The sequence below is a fragment of the Hipposideros armiger genome, unplaced genomic scaffold (genome assembly GCF_001890085.2).
Source record: "Hipposideros armiger isolate ML-2016 unplaced genomic scaffold, ASM189008v1 scaffold_1128, whole genome shotgun sequence".
NCBI lineage: Eukaryota > Metazoa > Chordata > Mammalia > Chiroptera > Hipposideridae > Hipposideros > Hipposideros armiger.
Genome location: NW_017732478.1, coordinates 123,798 through 130,354, shown reverse-complemented (window position 1 = coordinate 130,354; position 6,557 = coordinate 123,798).

The following is a 6,557-nucleotide window of genomic DNA, read 5'->3' as shown; positions in this document are numbered from 1 at the left end:
CCGCTGTCCAGAAGCCAGCGACTGATCTGCCTCGCCCGGTAAGAGCGCAATGATGGTGCCAACTTGGGCCAGTGAAGCAACATCCTCCACAACTAGTCTGAAGAACAAAAGGATAGCAACTTGTCTGTTCCCCTTCCCTCAATTTCCCCAATAAAAATCTTAAAATAAATAAATAAATAAATAAATAAATAAATAGGGGACATTGTAGAAAAAGGCAACTCAAGCAATATTTTGGGTTTGCACTAAGTGTAAATGATAAAGGAGGGTAAAACAAATAACTGATCTAATGTTCTTAGTTTAATAGGCTCATAACTTGGAAATATGTCAATATTGCATTCAAAATATAACCAATTTTAGGTGAATATTTAAAAAATTATGGAGCAATTACTTAACTATAAAATTTTTAAATCTGACCATAAATGATTCATATTTCTTTTAAATGCTCCTGAATTATTTCAAATCCACTGGAATTGATAAAACATAGAAAATAAAATAGTAAAAGTATATCTAGAATTCAGACAGAAACACAGCATACCTTCCAAATTGTGATTAAAGATTTAGAAACTAAAGTACAGAACTGTATTTAATTGTCTATTTGTTTGTTTGTTTATTCAATCTTTTATGCATTTACAATTTCATTGTGCTTGTTAGCAGACCATTTGGTTAGCTAATTGAATTAATTTCTTTATTTAGTCTAAGTTAGGAATTTCCTAATTGCTCCTGGTTGGATTTGGGCCAAAATTTTTGATGTCTTACATTATAAAAGGTGATATAAAGGAAATACTATTTCCAGGATAGGGTTATGTGGGGGGTTACTAGTTTGGGCTCATCTAAATGCTAAATTGAAAAATAAACTACATTTGTCTTTTGTGACTCCAGTTTCACGTTTTGAAAGTTGTCTCCCCGTTTGTCCATATTCCTGTCATTTGTCAATTCACTTACATTCTCAAACCCACCTATTCTGTTCTGCCTGTCTCACTTTATATAAGGTATTTAACTTATTAATAGTACATGTCACTATGGAATGCATCACCTTTCCCTGTTAAGAGAAAGTCAAGTTTTAAGACGCTAGTGAGTATGGAATTTAGGGAGCTAGGGTGAGGCATTTGGTGACATTTCACAGGGGAAAATGTGAGAGAAAAAAAGAAAATTAATTTATTAAATAGTATTATTATGCACCAGTTACCCTGCACATACATTAATATATTTTATCTTATTTAGTGTTCAAAATCATCTCATGATCTGGGAATTATTGTCATCATATTGTAAGTAATATATATTTTTGGTAATGAGACCTAAAAAATTACCTATGAGATGGCTGCCAAGGATATGACTACCCATTATAAAAGGTTCAGGTTCCATTAACTCAGGGTTCCTCTACAGTAATGTGCTCACTGTGTGAACAGGTGTCATAGGATCCTCTTATGTTGCCTTACGGGAATTATAATTAAGGAATTGGCACAAGAAGGCTGACACTCTGGCTATTGCTATTGTTGTGAATAATAAACTGTCCTTCATCACTGATACAGGAGTCTCATGTCTTCTACCAGCATTCGTGAAACTGTGGAAAGCTAACTTGTTAGGTCCCAAATAGAGTAAAATTTTAGACTCTTTACATTTCTTGATAATGATGTTATGGTTCAATTGGTAGCTTTATTTTCTTGGTCATATGTAAAAAAATGGTATATTTAAAAATTAATGCCTTATTAGATTCAATTCCATGTTGTATCTGAATATATATCCCTACATTTATAAAGTATAGCATCAATGATGTCCATGCTCTCTTTCTAAAAATGTTGTCAAAGCTTCAAATTCTTGTAGTATGGAGCTGACCAGGACATGGTATAGGGCCAATATTTTCATTTAAACTCTCAGCTAGAGAGAAACCTCACTTTAGTTCTATTCATGATCTTCACTTAACCCTTATTAGAGCTATGTTTTGAAAAGCATTTGATACTGGCCCACCTAATCAACTCATACTTTTATTCTCACTTTCTCAAATTGTGGTCTCCTGGGAAAAGTTGTTAGAGGAGGCTATTTGACAAGGCTGGCTTCAGGAATTTTTGGCTGTTACAACATCTTCCTTTTACCTTTCTTTAATGAAACCAGCAAGCCAATTTATTACTTCAGAGTGAGGAATAGCTGTGAATAGGCCAAAATACTTTTGTCTTTTAGTTACACATTATCTACCTGCAGACCAACAACATGGGAAGATAAATCATCATTGCTAGATTTTGTGGTAAGCACAGAATTAGAGTAAATAATAGAAATGTCATTCCATTATTGACTAGAAACTGATATTTTTAAAAAGCAACAAAAAACACTGATATCCCTGTCCTGGGACATGGTGCAGTGTTTCATTTTCCCCATTTGTTAAAGCCTCTCAATGATTTCATTCTTCAGGATAATTGTGTTAGTGTTGGACATAAGGAAAAATTCTGTCCATAAAAGTAAAAGAATATATTAGCACTGGACATAAGGAAATATTCTCACATTGAGATATGTGAGGAAGTAGACTGAAGATTTATGAAAAAGAGACATTTTCTGTGGGCATTGTTTTGAATGGGCATTTGAAGATGACTGGACATGTAGTCGCTATCTTCAACCATTTGCAGAACTATCCTGCAGGACAAGGCCAAAATACTGAGATAGCAAGGTGGAAAGATTAAATCTCCAAAATTACCAGATTCCAGTTCTGTCACTCTGTACTCAGCAGATAACTTTTCTGGACTCACATTTGTAGTCTTTTTTTTACTTCCTTCCCTGGCAGGAGCTGAGGGTGATAGTGGGATGGAATAGATTTGAGCAGAAGATGGCATTACATGGGCTCTCACCTATTTCTTATCACAGCTCTTCTCATTAATTTTCAGCCTACTTTAATTCTTCTTTAGCTGAGGGGAGAAAAGTCAGTTTTCTTAATTCATGTCTAATCGCTGGTCATTTTTTTTCTTTTCTTTCTGACACCAGTTATAGAATTCTTTTAATATTGGAGATTACAATATAGTGTTCTTTTTCTCTGATGTCTTTATGAGGAATAGGAAAAGAGTATTTAATGGAGATGAAAATAAACCAGTTTTCGTTTTAACAAATTTCTAACTGCCACGAATAAATATCCCATGTATCATATATATATATATATATATATATATATATATATATATATATATATATATATATATTATAATTTCTTATTACAGCCTTTTAATCATTATTTCTTTAAATAATGTATGGCTTTATGCATTACTCACTGTTTTATGTAATTTCAGTTATTNGAGTACCCGGTGACCCCTGTGAAAGGGTTTCAACCCCCAAAGAGGTCACAACCCACAGGTTGAGAACCGCTGCGCTGTATGTTCTCTAGGCCTTTTAGAAAACATGGAGGTGTTCCTTTGGTCACATATATGACAGTCTATAAGAAAGGTGATATAGTAGCCATCAGAGTAATGGGTACCCTTCAGATGGGAGTGCTCCATAAATGTTACCACGGCAAAACTGAAAGAGTCTACAATGTTACCCAGCATGCTATTGGCACTGTTATAAACAAACAAATTAAGGGCAAGTTTCCTGCTAAGAGAATTAATGTATCTGCTGAATATATATACTCTAAGGCAGCAGTTCTCAACCTTCCTAATGCCATGACCCCTTAATACAGTTCCTCATGTTGTGGTGACCCCCAACCATACAATTCTTTTCATTGCTACTCTATAACTGTAATTTTGCTACTGTTATGAATCGCAATGTAAATATCTTTTTGTTTTCCGATGGTCTTAGGCGACCCCTGTGAAAGGGTCATTTGACCCCCAAAGGGGTCGTGACCCACAGGTTGAGAACCGCTGCTCTAAGAGCTTCATTAGCTTTCTGAAACTCATAAAGGAAAATGATCAGAAAAAAAGGAAATCAAAGAGAAAGGTACTGCACCTAGGTTAAGCTGAATTTTTGGCCTGTTCCACCCAGAGAAGCACACTGCGTGAGAACCAAAGAACTTAGCCTGAGCTACTGGAAGCTATTCCTTAAGAACCCACGGCATAATGGGTATTCAAACAAACAAACAAACAAACAATCGTTCTAGAGTATAAAAGTTAGCTTTTGTTTTTTTCTCTTAATTGAAAATAAATGTCATGCCCCCTCCTCCAAAGACATATTTAAAGCAAACTTTAATTGTATCAATTCATCGGGTGATGTCTTTACTATTAAAATTTAGTTTTTTCTTACTGAAAAAAAAAAAAGTTTGAGCTAATCTCCAGTCTGCACAGAACAGTGTGATTCAAACATTCTGCTGTATTTCTGCCAAACAATCCACCCTGAAAAGAGTGTGTTGAACGGGTTCCACATAGTCTTCACATCACTTTGCTCTTCCATATTCATCAAAAACCCCTTGTCTGTCAGATATGTTTCTTTACATGCTTTTCATATTTTTCATTGCTTTTTATTAATATCCATGCCCCCTACTAATTTCTCCCCTTCTAATTTTCTTTAGGTTAGATCAATTCCACTCATATTATTTACCTATTCCTGGAGGGGAGGAAACGATAAGCAAACCTAATTGGAGAGATTAAAAAGATAAACTGGAGAGCTAGGGACAGGGATAAAGAGGCAAAAGTACAATGAGTACTGAATTGTAGAATATAGCTAAGTGCTTTTCTCTCTGAAGAGTACAAAATTCAGTTCACCAATTAATAGCTTGTTCTTTCTTCTGCCTGGTGCATTCTTCTAAATTGATTACTGCTTAGCAGTTTCTCGTAATTTAGGACTCAGCTCACACAGCACTTCCTTGGAGAGGCGTTTCTTCATCTCCCAATATAAAATACTGCCCTTTCATCACTTCTGTTATATCAACATGTTTGTCATCTATGACTGTCTGAATATATTTAATTTCATCATATTTTATCTCCTTCCAATACAAAGCAACCTCCATGTGGACAAGAATCTTGTTTTTCTTTGAACTGCATACCCTTCATAGCTCAAGCAAAAACTTATTTTATAACCTTCTATAAAGGTAGTTCTTTCTCTTCATAGAAAGTTATAATTTAATTAGGAAGTGGAATAGTAAGAAAAAGTCTATATAGTAAAATGCCCCTTGTGGACCGTAAGTCCAGGTTCAAGGATGAGAGAAATCAATATGTTGAAAAATATGTGAGGGAAGGCTTTATAGAGGATGTGAGCTTTAAAATGAGCTCTAAAGAACAGGCAAAGAGAAGAAAGGGCATTTTTCAGGGAGGGGAACAGTACGCACAGAGATACCAGAGGCTAATTCACACCTCCCACAGATACCAGAGGCTAATTCACACCTCCCACTTTTAATTTCTTTTGTGCTTAACGCCATTTGAAATTACCCACCTGAGTTTCTTAACGTGAAGTCAGATATTAAACACCAAAGCTTCCTGAAGGAAATGGTTGTAAAGGCATCACTTGTCTTTATGCTCAAGTGTAGCCCCCTGTGTTCAATGAAGGACTGCCTTTCTGACAATACAGATGAGGCAGCAACATTGCAAGCAGCAATTGTTGACTGTGGGGGCTGTGGCTTTATTTGATATTGTCTTGTGTGCTTGTGACCTCTGCGTGTGTGTGTGTGTGTGTGTGTGTGTGTGTGTGTGTGTGTTTTCCTCATCCTTTTATTTTACTGCCATTTTGAAAGGAAACTACACCCTTCTGGATTGCACAATGTTGAAATAGAAAGAAATCCATTTTAAAGCGGTTAGTTTTTAAAAACAATTGACTGACAGAGATGAAAACAACCAGCAGAAGAAATAGAGAATGCAGAGAGTAAATGACTAGATATCTGAGTGTTGTGAATATTAAAACTTTAAAATATACTAATAACAAAAAGGCTTTGATTTACAAAATAATGGAAAAACTTAACAGGAGGTATATTTTCTTGATTTCTATCTAGTCAGGCCATAACTACAACCGAAGGCTACAGCTAGCATACAAAAGCTGAGGGCACCATTTATATTTAGAATAAATAATCTTATCTTTGGAAGATTTTATATTTATAAACGAGAATTTTTATGGCCATTAGTCACTTCCTTAAAAATTCTGTAAAGCTCTGCTATAAAATATGATAATATAACAAAGATTGGGTTAATAGTTATTTAAAATCTTTCCCCAATGTGTATATATTATATGTTTAGATACATGTTATTGTGGCATATTTCTACAAATGTCCCACAGAAATTTTAAATGCAATACAAAAGGTTCCTTTCTATTTGCAGATTAGATGATTTATTAGAAACAATAGAAATAAATGAGATGCTTAACCATATTTCAAACTTAATAGTAACACTTTCTTTAAAAAGGGGACATTGTAGGGGCCGGCTGAGAGGCGCATTGGTTAAGAGCTGGCTTGGGATGCCACAAGGCCCCGGTTCGGATCCCACATATGAGGGCCAATGACACTGCCTTCTACAGCTAAGATGCTGAACAACAGCTCAACCTGGGGCTGGGCTGCTGTGAGTCTTTGGCTACGGCTGTAGGCTGCAGCCCCTGCTGCAGTGGGTTGCCATAAGCTACCATGTGTAGCCAGCAGCCAGCGTGAGCAGCCAGCAGCCGCAGTGAGC